Here is a 24,036-nt window from a genome sequence, read left to right on the forward strand (position 1 = left end):
GAATTTTTTTAGTCAGTCTTCCTCAAACAACCATCACTCAGGCTGCATGGCAGCACTTTTTAAATTCCCACAGGGCACTGCTTGTCTTGGAATATGCAGAAGTGATATTCACTCTCTGTTCTCAACAATTCCTGTTCTCCTACAGGTGCCAGAAAAGATTTGAGGAAAGACACAAAATCCTGATTAAAATACACACTGAACTTGCAACAATGTGATCAGATTCCATATTTTACCTGGTTAGACACCTCCTTATTGAACCTTTCTTTCTATCTTGCCAATAATGGTAGAACCTACAAATGAGATGTAACCATTACATGTAAGGTGAGGAGGTACTGGGGAAATTGTGCCATGTGGGAAGCGGGTTCTTCAGGCCCCAGATAACCTGGTCAGAGTCTGCCATCAAAAGGCTTCTTTGTCCAGAGAGGGAGGCAGCAAATGCCAAGTGTCAAGTTAAAGGGGACCAGCTCCACCTTGTTTTGGCTGTCCCTCTGTTTCTTCCCTCCTTGCAGATGAGGGTGGGCCTGGCTCTTTATGTGTGTGCAGAATCTCTCCTGCACTTCATGGAGGAGATGGAAAGGGAACAGGAAGAAGCAGAGCACCGTGCCCTCTCCTCATGCTCTACCTGACTTGCCTCAGGAATAGAAGTCAATTAAAAGAATCCAAACAGACCTGAACCCCTTCCCCCACCCAATAAATAGTTTATTGCATTCAGAGCAGGGAGCTGAAGGGCTGCTGATACAAAAGTCTCTCTGTGTGTTTACTTGCCCTCAGTTAAAGAATTCGCCCACAATACTTGAGGTCTGAACCGGTTCAGAATCTCTTCTCACGTACAAGGAGTTTCCTTGACCTTGGTTATTTTAGGCAGAAAATAATTTATGATTCAGTGAGCCAGAGAGAAAGTACATGCGAACATGAGGCTTAGTGGTTTGTATTCACCTGAGGGCTCCAGTTTCCATGCTAAGGACAGACTCAGCTCTAATGTCAGCTTTTGACACAGCAATCTGGAGTTCTCTTCCCAGCTAAAGTGGTTCATATGCTGCAGAATTCTCCAGTTTAGCATTGTCCTTTATAACTTCATAGCCTCCATGAGGAGAATGGAGAATGTCCTGATGGATACAGTAACCCACCTCTTTAAAGACAGATAGGAATACAGGGTTGAGTTCTTTGAACATAAGAAATAGTTCAATCAGCCTGGAAGAATGTTCTGACTGTTTATGAGCTGTTTTGTAGGGTCAAATAAGAAGTACCTCATCCTGTAGTTTAATTTAAAAAACAAAAAAAAAAAACAAAAAAAAAAAAACCCAAAAAAAAACCAAGGACAACCTCTCCTTTATTTTGAAAGAGGTAATATTGGTCACTTACTTAAGACAGAGGTTTTTGTGAAGCTGCACTTCTATTCTGGATGTTTCTTAAAAATAATCTCAAATTGTTCTTTGGTGAACAAGCTAGTTTGGCTCTCCAGCTGACTTATCATTCTGTCACATTCTCAGAATGATTTTCAGAACTTTCAACCTCTATCAGATAGCATTAGGACAAATATAAAATAGGTGATTAAAAAAGTCTCCTCCTAAAAGACAGGTTTTATTTGTTGAATTAATTTCATTCTGGAATTGAGTGTTTCAAATCCATCACTAGCTCCTGCTTGCCTTTCAGCCTGCCTGAAGCTCTCCATGCTTTGTCTTGCTAATAGAGTGTTGTGCGGTTCAGTTTTATGTTTGTTTCTTAAACTGCTCTTCCCTGTTGCCGCTGTTTGTTCTGGTTGTTTGCGGTTTCAGCATCTCTTGTTTGTTCTCCTCCCCTGCTGCCTTTCCATTCTTGCAGCCCTCTGGGGTTTTGCCTTGAACTGCCCATCTGATGGGTTTCCTGCTGACTTTATCTGATTGCTGGAGGTTTAGCATTGGCTGCATGGAAGGCTGGAGCACCATCCACGAGTTCCACGCTGCCAGGTGCTCCAGCCACTCAGCTTCAGCACCTGATCTAGCTCTGAGAGTGTCTGGCATCAACCAGGCTGGATCAAAGGAATTTTTTGGTCTCTGTTCTTTCATTTTTACATACATATAACAAAGGATTCTTCAGTTGTGGTTATTTAGTTATTTGGATTTTGCTGCTACAGCAGCATAGGAGATTGCTGTAACTTAATGAAGAAGTTCTAATCTAAGTACTAGAATGTCATCTGAGGACCTTGATTGCTTTATGTTTTTTACTGAATATGATGAGGGGTTTTTTTTTTCTTTGGTGAACATTTTTTTTCCACCACAGATAGAATCTTTTCAATGAATATTATATGTTCATAATTACTTGCTATGAAAACCAGATTTTTATTACTGATAGAAACATAAGGTGAAAAGAGAGGTATAGAGTTTAACATTCTTTATGATAGAATTTAAATTTACCAAAAAATTAAACTCTGAATTTGAATTACATAAATTGATTTAAAACCTTGGTGGAGTTATTCATTCAATCTGGCATCTTCTTGTATATTTCAAGAGGGTTTTTTTTGTTTGTTTGTTTGGGTTTTTTGTTTTGGGTTTTTTTTTGGTTTTTTGGGTTTTTTTGTTTTGTTTTTTTTTTTTTTTTTTAATTAGGATATGTACAGCATGACAGTTAACACTGGGATGGAGATAAAAGTCAAAAGATATATTTTCTATAATATCCTTGCTAATACGTTTAATCAGTATAGTTATTGATACTGAAAATTTTGTTTTACAGATTTTTAGAGCTGTTCACATGCTTTATGAAGACAAATTAATCATATCCAAATAAACAGTGAAAGAAGAGTATGAAGAAGGGTATGGAGAGAAAAAAGAATGATAAATAGAATGACTGCAGATATTATATCAGAACATGTGGGCTTTGATTTTTGTAGTTACTTTTCATCATGGGAGAGGTCTTTGTCAGAGCTTACAGAGTTTTGAAAACATTTTAATGGAATTTTTTTTGAAGGATTTTTCAGTCATCAAGAGGCAAGGGGAGATCATAAAGGGAAAGACCATGGTGAGTAGAGGAAGAGGGAGAATTGGAAGATGGTGCAGGAGGAATGGTGGGGAGTGAGAGTGGGAGTGCTGGGGCTCTGGGGGTTGCCAAATGCATGAAGGACCCAAGGGAAAACCACAGAGAGCAGAGTGGTCATAGTGGCACTGCCAGGTTTCAGTTTGGGTTTCCTCTTCCTGGGGAGAGTTTCTTTGCAGAGATGGCACTGGCCCAAAGAGGTTTTATTAGCCAAACACAGGACAAATGACTTTGTGGCAGTGTAAAGGGCTGTTAAAGTGTGAGACAATAATGGGCCATTATTTTCCATCAGTAACGAGATTACTCATGATAGAGGTGCTGAATGCACCCCTGCCCACCCCCCCACAATCATGTTCATACCTCCCCAGTTTCTGTAGGTATCAAACCTACACGGAGGTGCAGATGACACTGTGCCTGGATCATTGCTGATTTCTTGCTGAGAAGAGTTTTCTTCCTGGTGTTTTAAAATTCTTCTGCAGCTAGAACAGAATACCTTTTCTAATGCCAGATTAAATGCTAATAAAATGTCACATTTAAAACCAGGTGGTTTTAAAGCCAGGTGGTTTCACAGGAACTGTGAAGTACACGGCTGGTTCCAAAGAGAAGTGTTAATATTCTGATTTATTTTGTTTTTATCTATATAATTTGTCTTTTAGTTCAAATATGAGAATGGGTGGTATTCAAGTACATTGTGAATGCAATGGGTCAATTTCACATTTGGGAGAACAAGTTCATATAAAAACAAGATATGTATTATTAATGAGCTTAATTTGTCCTTGAAGCAATGTTTCTTCAAACGTGGTGGTTATTTGTTGTTGTAACCCTAAATTGCACCTGTTTATCCCCCTGAAATAAACAGCAATTGAAACAGCATATTTTGGCTTGATGCAGAATTTCTCACATTTTAGGTGAATTCTATAGATGCTATCAGGCTAGATAAACAAATTTGTTCTTTCTGTGTTTTTAATTCCTGAAGGCACACCGTGCAACAGCTTACAAGTGAGTTGTAGCAATTACATTAGGCCACTGGGTCCCTAAACCGAGCGCTCCGGGCCAGAGTGGAGGCAGAGGCTGCCCTCCCTCTCTTCCTGCGGGGAGGTGAAAAGCTGGGAGCACCCCACCTCTGTGGGGTCAGATGCAAAATCAACTTGTCTGCACAGAGCCACATCAGCTGCGAGGGAAGCTGTCTGCACAGCCACGGGTATGTTTTTGTTCTGCATGTGTTGTGTTGCTTTAGGGGCGATTTCAAGCAGTGCTTTCCAAGAATACGCATCAGTGGTTTTCCAAAAGCCTTCCGGAGATCCAAACTGATCTGCCACAGTACATACCACCTCCTTGTGGTATCCCTGTGGATAGGAACTGCTTTGCTGCTTTTCTTGCTTCCTGTTATTAAACATGATGTGTTCAGAGAAGGTTAATCTAGAAACCAACCATGTCTTCTGCAGAAACAGGAATGCCAGTTTTGGTCAGATACTGACACAGGATTTAAATAACAAGCAGAAAATTCTTCCTGCTTATGATCAGGAAGGTACCTAGCAATAATATTTTGTAGGTGCAGGCTGGTCACAGCAAATGGCAAAGTAGTAAATCTGCTCCAGGTATTATGTTTTGCTTTAGGTTGCAGAAAATTCCACAATTCTACTTCTTTATTGCATAGCTTGCTCCTGCTAGTTGCTGTACAATTACTGAATTAGAAAGTCAGGTGAATCTATAAAATAGTGCAAAATAGATGTTTCTTCATGCATACATTTGCTTTGTTGTTAGAATACATGTGTAGTGATACAATGCTTTGTGACACTGGTGATTATTTGCTTTTATGAAAAAAAAATAGAATATATTTTTTCCAATTGATTCCATTTTAGGAATTAAAGAAATTAAGCTTCCCTGTCTTTTAATTGTATTTTGCAGAGAAACTATAATCTCTTAATCTCTGTGAAGCTTCTTCCTGTTAGTTTACCCATTGGCAGTGGCTGACATGGAGCCTGTGGAGCCTGCAGTTGGTATTCTGCTCCTCAGAGGGGTGTGCTCAGAAAGCAAAGTCCAAATTTTGCCTACGTATGTGCAACTCGCTTTGACTGCAGGGTAGGCGATTTGCACTTGGGCTACACAATAAATTGATTTGTCAGTTCAGTGACCGACTTAAAAATAAATAAATTAGAATGGTTCCAGCTGACAAGAAACAGATCCCTCTTTACTCCCCACCACTTCTTCTCCCCAGCTAATCAAAGCAAAATGCTTTTTTTAAACAAATAGAAAAAAAAAAAAGAAATGAATTCTCCGGCATTTTAGATAAAAGCAAAAGGTAGATTTTAGGATGATAGATACTACCACAGAACATGTGCTGCAGTTTTCTTATGTATATTGGAACAGAAGCAGTCAAAATCTCTACAGATTTTAAGGAGATGCACTTCCCCCCCAGCCCCCACTTAACTTGAAAGAAAATGACTTAACTGTGGAGTTCTATGGTATTGCAGAATGTTGTAGCTTTCTGTTGGAACATCTCTGCTTTGTATTAAATGTTTAAGCATCTCTTTTGGTCAGCAGCACAAAAAATAACTCTACAGCCTGCTGCTAAGGACATTCTGGGGATTCCCAGGTTACTGTATTAATGAATCCAAGTGCTGAGTGGAAAAGAAGTTATAGACTGAGGGGGCATTACGCCACAATTCTTCATTTTTCTTGATTTGGTTCAGAGAGAGATTAGATTTGAATCTGAGCCTCTGACAGCATGTTCTAATTGTTGAGCTGCAAAGCCAGAAAGCTCCTTTTTGGGCAAAATATTGTGTAACTAAAAATGGTTAAAATATTGTGGGAAAATAAGGAGTAGTCACTTTGACATAAGCAGATCCCTGTCTACAACTTCCTGAAAGGAGATTGTGGTGAGGTGGAGGTTGTTGTTTTCTCCCAGGTGACAATTTATACAATGAGATGAAGCCTCGTGCTGCACTGGAGAGGTTTAGATTGGACAGTAATAAAAACGTCTTCACTGAAAGGCTTGTCAGACATCAGAACAAGCTGCCAAAAGGAGTGCTCGAGTCACCACCCCTGCAGACTTTTAAAGACACGTAGATGTGGCACTCGGTGACAAGGTTTAGTGGCAGTGCTTCCCAATGCTGAGCTAACAGCTGGACTCCATCTTAGAGATCTTCTCAAGTGGAAAATTTCAGTGATTGTATGCACTAATCATCGGGACTCCTGTTTCTTTTGTATTATTTGGTGGGAGTTATTCAGTGTAAACTTGCCTTGCTTTTCTATTTGCTTGAGTTTGGAAAGGAGAATACATATAGCTTCCAGTCTGAGAGTTTAATATATCTGAAATGTCCGGTGAAAGTTTTCTTGGTCATGAGAAGAGCATTATCTTGCATTGTTATAAGTTTAGCATGGTGATATTTTAATTCTTGCAAAATTCTCTACTACATTTATGCATCCAGAAGATATTTTCCCTCTTAAATGCAGTAAGACGACACAATATGTCTCTGAAAGTAATACTCTCATAAAAAATTGTGAGACTTAGCTCCAGAAAATATTCTTGAATCTAAATTTCTTAAGTAAAGACAGTTGGTTGTATGGAGTCCTTGTTCTTTTTATCCATTCCTTTGCTGAGACAAGTTAGTGAAAAATCTTACCTGCAGGGTCTGGCATAATGATTTTAGTCAGTGGACAAGCTGTCATGATTTCAGTCTCCTTTTGAGATCCCCTCTCACCATTTTTCAGGCACTCCTAGTGCCTGGGATGGTATTTTAAAGTAGCTTCTGAGCTGTGCTGTTTAACATGAACATTTCATTCAGTTTGCACAGTCTTCCTTTGTGTGACAGTTAATTTGAACCTTGTGTTTCTGTTCTAGCATAATCCCTCTTCAGGTGGGCAGCCCCTCACCTGAAGCCACAAGCCACTTGCTTACACTCGCTGAAGAAATCTGGTTACATGAATAATTTATCTGCTTGCATTTTTCCACAATTTGCAGAACCAATGGCCTTGAAAGACAGTGGTGTAGGGAAAAGCATCATTGGGAATGTGCAGCTCCTCATGATGGAGGTAGTGCTTCATTGTGTGAGCCAGGCACTGGATTTTTACATGGTGTCCTGAGATGGCTCTGTTTGCTTGCAGTGTGTGAAAACCAGCTCAAGACAGCTTGTAAGGGCTCCCTCTTTGGGCTGGCTTGGCTCTGTAGGTCCCAAGTCCTTTTCCTCCCTGCCAGAAAGTTCAGGGGACAAGAACCTTAGGCATCTGTTTCAGAACAGAACTCCAAGCAGCTTGTGAATGGTACCCCAAATTTTGTGGTTTTGGTCACATGGGTTAGATTTCTGTCATTCTTTGAGCAGTAAAGTGGAAGAAAGCTGGCTGGCTTTTTAAAAATATAATGATATTTTAAGTGTACTGTCTGTCTGAGTCATGCAAAATCTTAATGATTCCTCGCTGTGAATAACGCTGCCTAAAAATTACCTTAAATGTTCAATTATTTGGTATTCCAGTTCTGTCTCAAATTTTTGAGACATGTACTTTATTCTGCTAACTATATTCCCTCCTATACTTGGTAAGCTTTATTTTTTTTTTTCATCTTTGTCTATGTACTTATTTGCAAATGCTCAGTAGACTAATTAAGGTTTCTGAAGGTTTAACCTTGTCTTATACAGTAGATCCTGAGTCTTGCCATGGTGTCAGCTCAGTAGGCTGGAGGGAAGGGTTCCAGAAAATATTGTGTAATATTGCCAAACAGGGCTTTGCTGTTGAAATTACTCATTTCACAGAGCTTAGGTCAATGCTAATGTGACAGGGGAGATTTAATCCTGTGGGAAGGTGTTTACATCACATGGTTTTAAGAGAAATTTTATCACCTGAGTCTAAAGGGAACTGTGCTGTCTGTGCTTTTCTTAATTGTTCTTTAATTTGTGAAGGAAACTATGCTTTTAATTAATTTCCAAACAAGAGCAAGTTATACACTTTGCTTATAACTGAGTGCACTGGAATGGTTCTGCATCAGCAGAGAATATTCCCCTGTTTTTGTTTAAAGAAAACATATTTCTGAAATAATTGCAAAAATATTTGGGGAACCCTCCCACCCTAGTTATTACAAATGGGAGGCAAGACAATTCCAGCAGCTTAGGTCAGCCAGATCCTGCTCTCCTTGATGTCATGGTGTGATGCCACCAAACAGTGTTTGTGCTGTACCTTTTGTTTGCTGTAGCTTTTGTTTGATAAAATGAAAAACATTTAAAATGTCACTGATCTTACCTCATGGAACTGTTGCTAGTCCTTTTCATTGAGATTTTTCACCCTAGTTCTGGAATAGTTATTATTTTCTCATAAGAGCTTCTAATTCCCTTCTATTCATGAGACAGAGACCTTCTCTGGATTTGCAGTACTCAAAAATAATAGAGGGCAACATAATTTATATTTTTGGGTTTTTTACTTGTCCAGATAGTAGATGATTACATCACCCTGAGTTTGGGCCAAATACACAATGCATACACATCCTAGAGCAAAGATTTATGCCAAAATTAAGCCCTTGCCTGTAGCACTGACAAGCCTCAAAAATATTCAGCTACATCAAAATGAAAAAACCAAAAAAAAAAAAAAAAACCAAAAAAACAAAACCCAAAAAAAAACAGGCAAGAAAGAAATCCTCTTTTGTTGTATAATAGTGAAGAGATGTATCAAATTCCATAAATTAGGCAGAACTTTAAATCCACATATAATTTCAATTACATACATCTGTTTCTCCTTAGGAAGAATGAAGTGAGGTCAACAACCAAACGTTTTACAGCCATCAAGATTCTGGGATGCTTTTAAAGCTATATACATATGTGATTTGTAAGAAACCTATTTATATGTAAAATTCCTCATTTGAACATTCATTCCTTTTATTATGCAAACACAAAATTTTTTGGAAGCTACAGGCTTGGGATTGAAGTGAATGCACATATTTCACCCCAATGGTATTGCTCTAATTTTTTTTCATTTTAACCCCCTGATGCTTCTGTTACTATGAAGAAAAATATCTGTTTAACTTTCAGATTTGCAGATAGTAGGGAATAGATGAGGCATAGATTTTCCTTCAGAAAAGTATGTAAAATGTTTCCGAGTTCTTTGACAAAAATAAAAATAAAGTCTTAATGGAGGTTTTTGAGAGAAGATGGGCAAGGGGAACAGCTGGGACTCAAGGTAGAAGATTTTTGAAATCTTTGAATTATATGTAATTTCATGTATTTGAGTGGCACTTCCTTTCCATCTCTTGCCCAGTACCAGGCACAGCCTTGAACAGAGCCCAGTTCATTCAGCTGTGTCAGTCTCATTGTGACCCTGGTGATATGTCACACAGAACATAATTTTACCAGTAATGCTAATAAAGTTGATGGCTTTACTGATAAGGTTTTTAGTAACACAAAACAAAATGGAAATACATTTTGCATTCATCCTATATGTATGATATAATGTATTGACCCTCCTCGAGCTTGCAGCCTTTTTGAATTCCTCAAATATTACAAAGTGAGCAAGGACTTAAGTAAGCTTGCTCAACAATAAATCAAACAAGAAAGCAGAATCACTTGGAATACGTAATCATAAAACCTTCATGCATAAAATAAAAAGCAAAATACTGACCTAAATTGTTAATAACAGGAAAAGTCTGTTAATACCTGTTGTATAAACCCCTAATCTTTGCAGTTGTTAACAGAAACTGGAGTGCATGCATAAAAAACATCTCTTCACAGCAATGCTGTTATCCACATCAATCAAGATAATCCCACAGTAAAACCTTGCTAAAGAAGAAATGTGGCATGTTTGGATAATGTCAATGATTAGAAAACATGTCCCAGAAAATGCCATGCAAAACAAGTTTAAATATTAATGCACACCTTCCTAGCCCATTTCAAACCAAGTCTCAAATTATTTACGTGGACCTCAAGGGCTGAAGTCTGCTTTCAGTTCCAGATGTGAAACAAACAGAAGTTTCTGTCTATTTGAAAGCAAATGGTAATTCTGTGCCATAAAAGTTCTCAGCTGTTTTTTCACAAAATATGAATTCTCTCTCTGCACAAGGGTGAATTGAGTCACAGAGCGGGGACATGATTGATTGAATGTGAACACAGCACATAACAAACCTTGCTATCTCTTGCTACCACTTCCTCCTTCATGGCTCAAGGAAACTCATGCTGCTTGTTCAAATTCATTCCATCTTAGGCTGACAATGTATTTGATCACAGCTCATCAAAGAGGACAATTTTGTTCTTTAGACCACACTATAAATTAAGTGCCTAGAAGATTTTCATAGGGTGTATGGTATGTTCTGGAGAAATCATTGAAAAAGACAGAATTACACACTAAACCTCTGTGAACAATCATGTCCTTATTTTCTGCTCTAGATTGATGGTAATTGAATATGATTTGCACTTGCAGGTTGGCACTCATGGACTGCTAATCACTTGGGAAAATACAACACATTGAGCTCTCAAGTGTTGTTATGCTGTTGTTTTTCAGGGTAATCAAAGGATTGGCTCTCTTTGTGTGCTTTTGAGGAAGGTGTATTAAAAAATATGTAAGTGAAATAGAATTAGTTCAGCTAATTTTAGAGGAGTAGAGTTTAAAAGTCTGGATCTTAGCTGGTTCTTGTGATTTCACAAATCTGGAGTATACTGTCTTATAAAATGCCTTTTTCTGTCCACAAACTTAGCAGGACCTTCTTCTGCAGACTCAGGTGACTATGTCGTAGCTATCCAAAGTTAGAGATATGGATGTTACCTAAAGTTAAGTTGAACAAGTCACCTTTCTTCAGAGCTTAGTAAAATTGGAAGTTTTTCAACTTTCTGGAGCAGAGAAGCAGCCAAACCCTATAGAAACCAACAGGCATGGGAGAAACACAAAGGAAAGCATGAACATAGAGCAGAAGTGATGTTCACACTAATACATAAAAATTTCATGGAAGTCTGTGTTTCAATAAGAAGGTGGTTAGATTTGTAAATGGAACCTGTCATTATTACAATTGTTGGATGAGAAGGCTCATAAAGTCAGAGCAGAATTCATTATTCAACAAGCCCTCAGTTCAATTCAGCTGCATGAAATGCTGTGTGGCTTCAAAGATACAGCTGAAAACCTGGATGATCAGCTGGGTAGCCTTACCAACTAAGAAAGACAGTGTGAGGAAATACACCATGCTAAAGCACATCTTTAAGAAAGGCTGCCTGGAAAGACCACATGTAGGAAAGAACTTGGGTTGGGTTGTTTTGGGTTTTTTTAGGTTTTAATTTTTAAAGTAGAAGAAATATATTATCTCTGACCTCCTTTCTGGGAAGAAAAAAAAAACCACATTAAAAATTATTTTATGATAATTCAAAATTAAAAAAGTAATATATTATTTGGTACAGGAGTAAGCATTCTACCTGTAGAGCTTCTAAACTGTGATTAAATAGTTTAATTGTTTTAATTTTAAAACCCCAAAACAGCTGTGACCAAAAATTTGTAAGGCATCTTAAGCACAAAACAGGAAACTATGATTCTGGCAGTAGACTGAGATGTAGGAATGCTGCTCTAACTTAGTGGTTCACTCTCTTTATGTTAAACATTTATGAATAGCATGTGCTTGACCTAGATGCCTGCAGAAGGATGTAGGAGTCCCATATCTTCAAAAATATCAAAAATCTGGAGGTTTGTTTCTGTGGGCCTATGTTGATCAAATACAACCTCTTCCAATAAGTGGGAGTAGACATGGGAGTTAAATCATGCCTTGTTCTGTACATTGCATAACCTTGTTCTTTTGAGATTTTAAAAATCCATGTTGGCCACATGTTGGTTTTTTTAAATTCATGTCCACTGGCCCCGGGGCCAGCAGGTGGCATCTGGCCATGCTATTAAACACTCACAACATCCAGAGGTGGAGGGATTGCATCCAAAATGCCCATGGGGAACTCATGTAACCTAGAGGGCTGCACTGCAGAAGGTACTATCCAAAAAGTGCCAGGTCACTGCACAAAAGGTGTGACAAGGGCAATTTTAACAGTTTAATAACTGCAGAGAGAAAAATTCTTGTGAGTAGGAATGGTTTTGGCTTCTGAGTTTACTGGAACAGCTGTAGTGCTGGTGAGCTAGGATTTCTGACAGTATGCACAGAAAGTTCCTTTAGGAAGCTAAGTACTTATGAAATGAGAATTTTTTTTTACTTGAGTGTCAGTGTTTCTTAATCATAGTAATTATCAGCTGTGATGATTAATGCCTGGTGTAAAGGTGAGATAGAGCATTATGAGTAATGAAAGTATTTACGAGAGATGGATGTTACCAAATATGGGAGGATTTATTTTCTCTGAGAAAACAGTGGACACAACATGTACAAGAAAGAGTGTCACAGGGAGAGCAATAAAAACATGTCATTACAAAGGTGACTGTGAACAATTGACTTAGGGTAGAATAGAACCCAGCTGTTTTCAAGGAATAGGTCTAAAACATGCAGGAGGTAATATTTTTTCATAAAGTTGTAAGTAAATTTTAGAACTTGGTTCCAGATGAATGGCAGATAAGCAGTTCAGGAAATCCTTAAACTTCTGACTGCCAAAAGCAGTGATGTTTGCTAACCAGGACCAGTCTGTCCTTACCTTGTTTCTTCCACATCCCCTAAGCGTCAGCCACAGGCTGCAGTTGGAGGCAGGATTCAGCCATTTCACTCTAACCCAGCATGACTGTTTCTGCTTTTCTGTAGCCCAGATCATGTGTGTGGAGAGCATAAAATGATTGGGCAACATTTGTTGACAGCATTTTATTCTTTTCCTTTATCACTTGCTTGTCAGCAGCCCTGAGATGGTTTTAGAACTCAGCAGAGCAAAGGAAGCATTGCAAGAGGCATTGGAGGGGAAGTTATGACTCTAAAGCATTTGTTTGCCTCATTATGCTAATTTCTCCATTATCTCTGGGGTAGTGCAGCATCTTGATCCAGGTGAATTTACATTCAGCTCTTAATTCCATTGTTCATGGGTTCTCACTGTAAAACCAGGGTGCTGTCATGAGAAGTAGTGCTGGAAAATACCCTGTCTCTGAGACTCCCAGCTTGTGTCACAATAAAGACCATCACATTTCTCCATAACATGGGGTGTTAGATACAGTGCCATAATAAGTTGTCAGGGAATAAATCATGCAGTCTAACCAGGGATTAAACCATGCAGCCCAGCGTTTACACAGGCAGCAAAAGCAAAGGTCTTCAGGTTCATACCTGAGTAAGAGCAGCAGGACTGCTGCTGCTGACACAGCGAGGCTCTGGAACTCCTACATTCATCACTGCAAACCACGGATATTTGTCACCTCTGTGCTTTTGGGCACTCTAATTTTCACTCAGGAACCTGTGAAATGTCTGAAGGTAAGAAACTTATCCTTCAGTTTCCCCAGATATAGGGTAAAAATAATTTCCATCTTGCTGAATGCTGGGGTTGTTTAAGTTACCATGAGATTTTTAGATCCAGTGCATCAAAAAAGCACAAAATATTTGAGGGTTCAGTAAATGCAGCATAAAGAAGCTGTACATTGGTGCACAGACAGTTAACAGAAAAACTAGTTTTGAATGAGTGCATGTGCAATTTCTGTAGACAACTGCCATTATCCTGTGAGGAACAAGTATTGCCAAATTATGAAACTAATTACAGATATTAAACTAAATATCAGTCTTCAAACCCTCTTTGTTGCCTTTTTTTTCTTCCTTTGAAGCCTTTTTATTATTTTTTTATTACTGTGGGTACCTATAAAACTTTTAATTTGAATAATTTAGAAATTTGCATTTAATTTTATTATATTTCTTTTCATGTTACTGCAGTGTTGTCTTTGGGCTTTTAATTGATTTTTTGTTATTGTCAAACACTTTGAAACTTCTGAAATGAGCTGCATGAAAAGAATAAGTAATGACCCAGTCTTAAGAGAAAACCAGCAATATTTTATTAAAGAGAATCTTCCACAGAATTAAATCCTGTGATTTTAGTATTTTTGAGCAATTACAATAGCATTTGTAGCAGGTCTTATGGAAGTAATGTATCTGCATCTATAGAGCAGGCATAGAAAATGCTGCAAATACATGCCTTTGATCTAAATGACAGAAATAAATTTGCTAGGGACACGGTAGAATTAAGCATGTTTAAACTGACCCATATTGCTTGAAGTGCAGGTAGAGTATTTCTCCTTTTGATCAGGCCATTTGATTTACAGTATAAATAAAATTAAGTTATATGCATAATATATGTAATATAATTTGGCACATTAACTCTTACAGATGGAGGTTAATATTTTATCTATCCCCTATTTTTTTCTCCTGTTCTGCAGTTAAATTTATCACGAGTCTGCAGGCATGACTTGCTGCTTCACATGGACATGAACAATTAAGTTTTCAGTCAGAGCTGCAGTGAGAGACTCCCATCCAACTGCACTCACTAAGCCTTTTGGTAGCTACATTGATAAGGCAGGAGGAAGTTCATGTGCAAGAAATCTGAAGTGAAGGTGCAAATCTCATGCTTGGCTGGTATTTTGTTATCTAGGAATAAGTTGATCCTGAGTGGCATCAGAGAAGCTTTAGTCTCAGTGTTTCTCTTTCTTTCAAAACTATCCTAAGTCTTTTGGACCCTTATCATTACAGGGAACTCAAATTTGTTAATGTTGTGATTTGACTTACCATTTCAGAAGGTTTTAAGCAATTTTTCAGAAACCGTTCATTAATATTCAAAGCTTTTTAAAAAAGTCATAGACTTGTGTCTAATATTCAATAAGACACATTTTTGTTGCTTTTTATAGATCTGGAAGTTGGAGATGTGCTGTCTAGTTTAAAGCAGTCATAAATGCCTTAAATCATTATGATAAAATTAGAATATTGAAAATACCATCAAACTAGTGTTCAGGCTTTTTCCCCCCCCCCATATCCAAAGGCTCTGTGATTCTAAAATAAATTGCATATAAAATAATGATATAATCAGTCATTTTTTTAAGTTAATTATTAAGCTACTGTAATTGATTTTAAGCACAGCATACTGCAATGTGTACTCCTTGTTTGAATAGTAAAAGGGTTGGCAATCTAGGTTTCTACAGAGCTATAGTATTTTAAACTCCCTTGAGAAGGGAGGCAGACTAAATGTACGACGACTGTTGTCAGATTGTTGAGTGAAATCTGACATGTTTAAAGAAGGTGCTTCCATTGTCTGGCCTTTCACCTAGTAACTTCTGAACTTCTTACCTATTGAGGAACCCAGCATGCAGAGCTCCCACTCAACACTGTCAGATTATGGAGCTTTCATTTTTTTCTTTTTATCAGAGCACTCACAGTACTTTGGGTTTGAGCTTAAACATGTGTATTAGAAGCATTCAGGCTTTTTCTGTAGCCTGCAAGACCTGGATGCTGCCCCAGGGGATAATTCAAAACAGGAATCTCTTATGACCAACTGTCTAAAGAGCCTCTGAGTCCAAGTTCATACTTAACTAAATGACTGTGTTGGGTTGCATTCAGAAAATCATTTCTCCAGCAATTCCAATGCTAAATAGGCTGTAAGGCTGCAGGACTGTTGCTGTTTTCCATCTCCTTGCCACCTTTTGCTTGTGTGTACAGAGTGTGCTTGTGTGTATGTCTAGGTACAGTGTTAAATTTTGTAGACTTGCCAAGTTACAAATTTATGCAAGTGAAAAGTGGAGAGGATACAGCCTTTTTTGCAACAATTGTGAGCACACTCATTAGCCTAGTAAAGTCACGAAAGCATGTTCATGGGGATGGAGACTGCAGCAGTGTCAGGGTGAGTTTGCTGCGAGGATATTTTTAATTATTTTTTGATTAACAATATAAAGACCCTAAAGAAAAAAAAACAAAAAAACAAACACCTTAATATTGGACATACTGTGTTGCTGAAAGACTTACCAGAGTCATACAGGAAGATATTATTGTGTAAGACTTGGCTTGTAATTATGGATTGTAAGATCCTGTCTGTACTCAGTTCTTAAATACATAATTTATGAGTAAAGCCTGAGTAAGTTTTTCAGCCAATAAAAACAACAGTGAAATTGGAATTTACGGGATTATGAGCACAGTAAATTTTATTAAGTTACAGCTTTTCAGTCTTTTTCTCCTTTAACAGAAGAGAGAGAAAGAAGTTCTTATAACCTAAAAAGTCAAGTAGTTGCATTTCCACTTGAGAGCTTTTATGGGAAGATGCAGTTAGACACAAAACATAGAATAAGCAAAACTTAGGCGAAATTTAGTTTAATAGACATGATAATCTGAAATCTCACTGTGTTTAAACAGCAGAAGGCAATGAAGGCTCCCAAAAATTTGAGGCAAAATTACCAGTGCTTTTTCACAATGAAGAATTTTCTTGAAGCTTTTCTATAGGCTGAAATAACATCCATGCTGGTTTTATCAGTTTTCAGTGCACAGAAAACATCAGTTCTTGCTCAAAGTTGGCTGTATCTTGCATGAATGTTACAGAGAGATAAAATTCTAACAATAAATGTGCTTTGCCATTGCTTACTTTTTAAAGTTAATGGATATAAATTGTATTGGTTGTTCAGAAAAGCCTCTGTTATGAGAGTAGTCAAAGTAACATCAAGTGCAGTGATGACAATTTCCTTAATGATCAAGAAACTTTACAGTGAGCTGGGAATAAGGATGTAGGATAATAAAACACAAATGAGTGAAAAATTTTGAAAAAAATTGTTGAAATTCACAACCATTTTTATTAGTGTTTTCCTACAAGCGTGGATTGTAAAAAAAGAAAATAAATTCATTTCACAAGCTTAAAATACTGATTAGACTGGCCAAAAATTAAGTGATTAAAATTATGTTTTACAATCTCAAATCAATAACTCACTTGTCAAGAAGAATTTGAAAAAAGGCAAATCTGACTCAAATTTTTTCTGGAAGAATCAAGAGAAAAGAGGAAACATGGAGAGAATGGAAAGCAATAGGTGAGTCTCTCTTCATATTTGAGTCTGGATGGTTTGGATATTTCTTGAAAGTCTTCAGAATTCTTTTGAAAAGCTTCAGATGTCAAAATGGGAACACCTGAAGGCCCATTATCAAAATAATAGCCTCTACAGTCTGTGAACTTGGATAAAGAGAAATGACTCATCTCCAATGATAGGGGACTGATGGATTCCACTGGCAGACACTGACTTGTGTGACATGACTAGATAATAAGGGCTTTTACAAACTCCTTTGCCTATTTAATGGCCTAAAAAATGGATTTTGAATCACAGGCTAAGATCAGGCACCCAGAGATGGATTCCTTGCTATTTTTAAGAGCTCTTGAGACTGCAACTACGGATGGTATCTATGCACACCCTTTGCTTAAGTGGTAAAATATTCTGTCCTCTTTAGTGAACAAGGGAGTAGCTATTCCTGTAATTTTTAATATAAGCTTAGAAAATGTAACTGACAGTGATAACCTCAATGAACCATCCTGGAGACTACAGGTATTCATTAAATAATAATCACTCTTTGTAGTGCATTAGCACAAGGAACCTTGGCAATGGACAATGAAGCTGTTCTGCCAGTTAGTAAGAAAACCTCCCCTGGCAGAAAGACCTTCCAATTTAAATTCTCAATGTGACACAACAGCTGGATGCAGGACATGATAGAGCAGGTAAAATGCTATAGGGGTCTTTTTTGGTAGTATTTAATATTTAACTCATAACATAGAGATCTTCAAGTGTATTCCACAGGTTTTGAAGTACGAGAATGTGATTAAAAGAAAGCTATGTGCTCATGGATTTCAAAGAGACATTCATCCTGTTGGATTCATTGTATTCATGTGAGACCAAGTAAAATACCAAGCTCTTTTGTAATAACTGAGTAAATATTTTATTCAGAATAATTAGAGTATTGTTTTACAAACATTAAAAGGCTTGCTAAAAGCTATGTCATTCATTATTATCTTAAAAATATTTATTTTAGGTCTTTGGAATAATTACAAACACAATTCTTCATAAGATAAATGGGTAGGATTAAAAATAAGCACATACAAAGCTATTCATCAATTAAATAAATCAGCCCATGCTATGAAAACTCCATGAAAAGATACCTTAGAGACTTAGTTAATATCAAGGCATTACTTATTACATGAATGTTGATTGTTTGGACATGATGAGAAGGAAATCTTAGAAATATTGTCTAGACAGGATTATACGCTTATTTTCTTTTTAAAATACAGGGAAAGTTGTATGGACACCAAGACATTGTGATTTTTATTTTTTTTTTTAGTGACTCTAATATACCTGTGGGAAAAGCCAGATTATCCTGTGTAACAGCATACAGACATAGGATGGAATCGTGTCTGTTATGTGTTCTATGCTCCTGACACCACTCTCACCCCAAAATACCCTTCTAAAACCACCACATTTTAGTCTTCAAATGTTTCATTTTGTGGCCTTGTGTAGGCTATGTCTTACCTAAACATCTGGTGCCTTTGGAAAGTAGAGGTGCAGGTCTTTTTGCCAGTAGGTCCAGCTGTAGGGAAGTGATGTCCAGCAGTCTCCAAGTCATCAGAGACCAAGTCAGCATTAAGAAAAGGGTGCAACATGTCTGGGTTTGTGGGCTATGGAGCTTGAGAAAGCAAAAAAATATTGTCAGCCTGGGTGGCTGGGCAGTGCCAGACTGACCAGACAGCATTTATCACCTTCAGCAGTACTTGTGCCTTGTCAATGTATCAGCCCTCCCAAATATATCAGGGGAACTGGTGGTGTGGAGACACAGAGATGAGAAAAATGATAGCTGAGGAGGAGCCAAGTGCCACTCCCATCTTCCCTGCACAGTGTGACACCCACACCAGGTCCTCTCTGTCCCCCAGCATGTCACAGCTGCTATCCTCTCTCCCACGGTGTCCCGGACTCCAGCTGTCTCTGGGCTGTGGGAAGGAGTCTCACTGAAACCCTCTTGGCACGTTGTCTGCAGAGAAACTTCAGAGACCAAACTTCCTGTGCTGAGCAGCCTGTGAAGAGAGTTACACCTTCACCTGAGATGGAAACCAGCTGAGCAAATGGAACTCTAAGCTGGAAAGTCAGAGAGCTTACTTTGCTGTGGCAGGTTACCCTCATTATCACTGCAGGGTTAGTAAATTATGAATAAATACCCATTAGGAGAGGAAAACTCATACCTAAACACAAGCTCTGTTATTTCTGCTGGGCTTGCTATTATTTTATTATTTCTAATCCTGTAAACAATAATATTTCAAAAGTAAATTGTGTTCATAGTGCATGTAACTTCACAAAGCGGCATCTTCTGCTACATATAAACAGTACATGAGCCATTCCAGCTTGTCAAGTCTGATTAGGTACTCGCTGCATGCAGCCTCCAAACTGAAAGAGACCAAAATTTAAGTTGGAAATGCGTCACTTCCCCGTATCCATTCTCCAGCTCATTTCTAACTGTAATGAAAGGCAACTGGATAATGTGGAAGGCCCGGGGTATGTGTGTTGCAGGGAATGGGGCTGTGGGGGCTGTTGATGGAGCTTTGCTACCTGCACTGTGTGCCCTGGCAAAGTGTCTGCCATGAAATATGTGTTCACTGAAAGGTCTGCAGAGTCACCTATATATGTCTAAATAGGGATATAAATAGAAAATCAGGTTGGGTAGTGTGTGCAGGCTTTATTTGGAAAAAAAACAGACTGAGAACAAAAAAAGCTTTTCGCTGTCTCGAGCCTGATGCTGGCCAAGTTCCAGGTAGATCCCTACTGCTGGCTGAAATTAGAGCTGTGTCAGCCTACACTGAAGTGTGTCTGGCTGCCTGTAGCCCTGGATGGCACCTCTGAGAGCTCCACGTCTTCCAGACTTGGGAGTGTCCATCTTCTTTTGTTTGGCCTCATTCCTTACAGTAATGGCTAAGAGATAGAATGATGTAAGAGTCATTCTGAGAGCCTAGAAAATCTGAAAAGCTGCCTGTGACTTTCCCTTTTCCTGTGAGAAAGTCCTTTGGCTGGCAATGGTACACTTGGACTGTTTTTGGCATTTCAAGATTAATAATATTGGCTTAAAACATGCAGTGAAGAGGAGTAAACTCTTGTTTTCCATAAATATATAATGATTTCCATAAATATATAATATATAAATAGATTTATAATTTAATTTACACATTTACAAAATAGAGAGTGCATTTTTAATGTACATATTTACATAAAGATAAAAAAACCCCAACCTTTTTTCTTTTTAAAATGTAAAGGACCTTTGTTGATGCCTGTTACTGTAGATAACCAGAAAAACATCTCATAAAAATTCCCTTATATGATGAAAAAGTATGAAAAAAAGTATTTCAGGAAATACATCAAATCTGGACCTACAAAATCTTCCCTAAGAACACAAAACTTTGTGAATAGATTGAAGTCTGAGGGGAAAATCAAGGCCTGACCTTCTGCAAAGATTGATTGTGGGCTGTATTTGTCTTCATGTCTTTTGTAATATACCCAAATTCACTGCTATATAATCAGGGTGATCTGAGTTTTGAGTGCTGCAAAAAGCGAGTAAAGCCTCTGTATCTTTTCTTACTTTACATTTTCAGTTTTTTCATGCAACAAGAAGACATAACTAAATAAAATATCACCCTGGCAGAACACAGGCATACTGTTGTGTGATGGGATCACAGTCAGCAGTCTAGGCTTACATTTTTGAATGTGAATGTGCACAACTCAAAATTCAGGTTTATTAGGACTCATGAATGGCAGTTAATGCAAAGAGCAGACAGTTCCTTTATGGTGGAGTCTGACTGGTAGTCTGTTACACAGCCGGGTGTAGCTGGAGAACAAGTAGGAGACAAATTAGGAAGTTTGATTCTTGAGGTAATTTGAAACATCCAAAAGTGTTCTCTGTATCTCAGGCTGTTAACAAGAGCAAAGGCAGTACAAAGCACATTCTTCTGAGAAGCCTGGCTCCTGAAGACAGATTCTAGCTGTTCTGGAAGGAGCATGCTGCTCTCTGAACTTCTCTGGAGATCTGGGCTGCTGCTAATGATGGCATGTGCTTGAAGGCAGAGGGGTCCTGCCAGCCCTCAGCTCAGGAGTCTTGGCCTCTGCATTCTTCTTCATTCACCCTACTCAAAAAACCCCACACCATCCTGCCCCACACTGCAAGAACTCGGTGTATGATGTCCATTTAATTTCATTACATCCTGATGTCTAATTACATCCTAATAACCTTACCATTTGTACTCTAGCTTGTACAGCTTCTGTGGTTTTCCCCTGTGGCTGTGGGTTGTTCTGTTGATAGGGCTCATAAATAAGCTGTTGGCAATATGAAATGATGTGGGCACTAGGAGTGCTTATCTCTACAGTGTATAAAGGAATTCTGAAGAAATAGCTCTTTTGTAGATGTTAAACTAAATGCTGATAGTTCACCTTTTATTTTTAATATTTGGTAGCTCACTGCAAGATGTTCCTATAGAAATTGAGAATTTCTTCACTTAAAATGTGGAATTAAGTTTTTCCTGCTATAGAAATGGCATAAAAATATTAAAAATACTTCATGCTGTCAATAATAAGAGTAAAGAATTAGGAAAGAAGAGGAAACATACTAAAAGCTCTTCCAGCTCCTGTTCCACCAATCCATCAGTATATCCTTTGTTACATTGACAGTACTTTTACCAAATTCTAGGAGATGTAATTTCCATCAAAGATTTTTCCATAATCCAGAACTAATTATTAGATATTAGATAGATATTTATAGATATTTATCTGCAATGTTTTCACTTTCTTTTCACTATACTACTAGCTGTACTTCTAGAGTATCACTCACAATGAAGTAACAATTTTCTTTCCAATTCTTCTCTCCACAAAAATCCATCATTGTGTTGAATTCTTTGTGTTTCCTTAGGTGTTTACTTCTCTGTGGTTTAGATATGAATACAAATTTTCCAGCTGTATTAAGGTATTCTGTGATGTTTTACCCCAAATGAAAAAAAAAATCCATAAGTTTTAGCATGAGGATGTTTATGGAATGCCTGAGCAGCAGATTATATTGCGTATAGTTGATAAGCATCTTCATTTCTTTCTAGAGGAGAACTTTTTATCTATTTCTGAATGAACCTTGATCAGCTATAAAACTATTCTGAGTTTCTCACTGAGTTCCCAGGTAACCAGACTGCTTTTTGAAATCGTATAGTTCACTAATTCTTTGGAACAGCTCTCTTTCCTGTCTTGTGTTCACAGAACATAAAGAGTTCATGTCTACTGAGTATTTTATGTGCACACCGTTCCTTTTTCCATATATGTTTTTTTAATGAAACAAGATATGGATTCTGAAGCTGGTGCTGTGAGAATTTTTGTTATATGAAAAGCCCCTTCATTAAAGATAACATTTAGTTTTTGTTGCAACTTTCATTTTACAAAGATATTTTTCCTGTTTCTTCTCAGAGTACTCTCTGTGTTGTAGGCGTCAAATTGATTGACTCCTGAGTAATTATTTTACATTTGTGCAGAATCAGTACTATTGATGACAACTCTGAAAGTCCATTAATAGTCTGATGATAATATGCACAATACTACTACATCTTCTGTCAGACAAAACAGTATTCACATTATGAGGCCGGAGAGAAGGCCAGTTTTAGAACAATCCAGATTTTTTTTTCTTTAGATATATTGTTTCTTTAGTTCCTTATTTCACTGCTTCATTTCCAAAGGTGGAGGAGGTAACACATACAGCTGTGTTTGACCCGGAGAGAAAATCCCTAAACCTGCTCCTTCTGAAAAGTCAAGTATAATATCTAAGGTAGACATTAAAACTGACTCTATGGGGTGAAACTAAGGCACTTGACCAAAGGTCTATCCCTAAGTAACCTCTTGAATAATCTCTGAATAAACAGTGGCTGTGTAAGTTATTCTGTACAAAAGTACAAATGGGTAAGTTATAATATGGCTACTTTACATGTGTAGTCCAATGTCTTGTGGGCATTTTATTGCTGCTGTGTCTGGAAACCTTGATAGAATAAAAATTCAATCCACTGCTGAATATAAAGTTCCTAACATCTTAATAAGGCTGTGAAATCACCTGCAATCAAACAACAAATCCTTTGAAAAGTTATTTGTTTTTCTTGGACACAATAAATGAGTTTTTCAGAACCATTAAGTTTTCAAGTGAGATAAGACGAAGAGTTAAGTGAGTGAAAATGAGAGCTGCTTAGCTGCTTACACTGGTGTTTTATGGGATAATGATCTTTCTTCAAGTCTGATAAAACATTTATGGAGTTGCTATGAGGTCCCCATAATGTTACTAATGTAGCTGATAGTTAAAGAAGAAGGCAACTAACAGGGAAACTAACCATTCTCCTAGAGGAACTATGTTTTGCTGTCTGAGTTCCAGAATACTTGGTAAATGATCTATGAGGCTATTGCTAATTATTTTATAGAGTTATCTATAGCTTCAAGCAGGAAATTAATTAGTGCTGTAGCTGTATGTTGGTGCCATGTAAGATATCATTTTCCCCATTCCCATATAGAGGGGAGTGATTACAACTTAACATGTCTACATGCTTCCAAATGATATTTGGAAAGTTTTTAAATGCTTTACAATTTATATCAGATCCAAGCAATGCTTCAGTGTCTTCACCTGCCTCCTCAAATGCAGGGCAGCCAATGCCTGTGGAAGCTGGCTGGAAGGAATTCCACCTCTTCCTTCAGAGACCATGCCATGGGTCCTTAGGGGAAAAACTGAATGCAGCTTTAATTGGTGAAAGGAAGGTAAAACTGAAATGAAGTACTAGAAATTTCAGTTAAATTCCATTACTTTCACTGGAGAGACTCTCTCCCCAGTTCAGCTGCTCTTATTGAGACAGACTTGTCATTGAACAAATTTATCTCATTTTGTCAGGTCTGCATTTTTCTATTTGCAATATTTTTGTTAATATATTCCTTACCAGTCCTACAGTATTTGCCTACACAACCATATCAGTGAGAAGGGCTTTCTCTACATTTTAACATGTAGCATTGTCCTGTATATTTTCACTTAATATCCCTCACACACTTCTGATAAAGTAAAAATGCCACCAAAACCAACGACAAAACCCCAGTTATATAAGACCACTCCAAACACATGAAAGCAGGACACCT

At 37.8% G+C, this 24,036-nt stretch overlaps 1 protein-coding gene across 3 annotated transcripts in view; it reads left to right on the forward strand.

The window, feature by feature from the left end:
• PCDH10 (protocadherin 10) overlaps window positions 1-24,036 on the forward strand; it is a 237,785-nt gene that overhangs the window by 150,726 nt on the left and 63,023 nt on the right. For all 3 annotated transcript variants that reach the window (XR_010360721.1, XR_010360723.1, XR_010360722.1), the window contains 2 exons: window positions 2,710-2,994; window positions 3,986-4,210. The gene's annotated coding sequence lies outside the window, so the exon portion shown is untranslated. The remainder of the gene's footprint in view (window positions 1-2,709; window positions 2,995-3,985; window positions 4,211-24,036) is intronic.

The sequence above is a fragment of the Passer domesticus genome, chromosome 4 (genome assembly GCF_036417665.1).
Source record: "Passer domesticus isolate bPasDom1 chromosome 4, bPasDom1.hap1, whole genome shotgun sequence".
NCBI classification, from domain to species: domain Eukaryota; kingdom Metazoa; phylum Chordata; class Aves; order Passeriformes; family Passeridae; genus Passer; species Passer domesticus.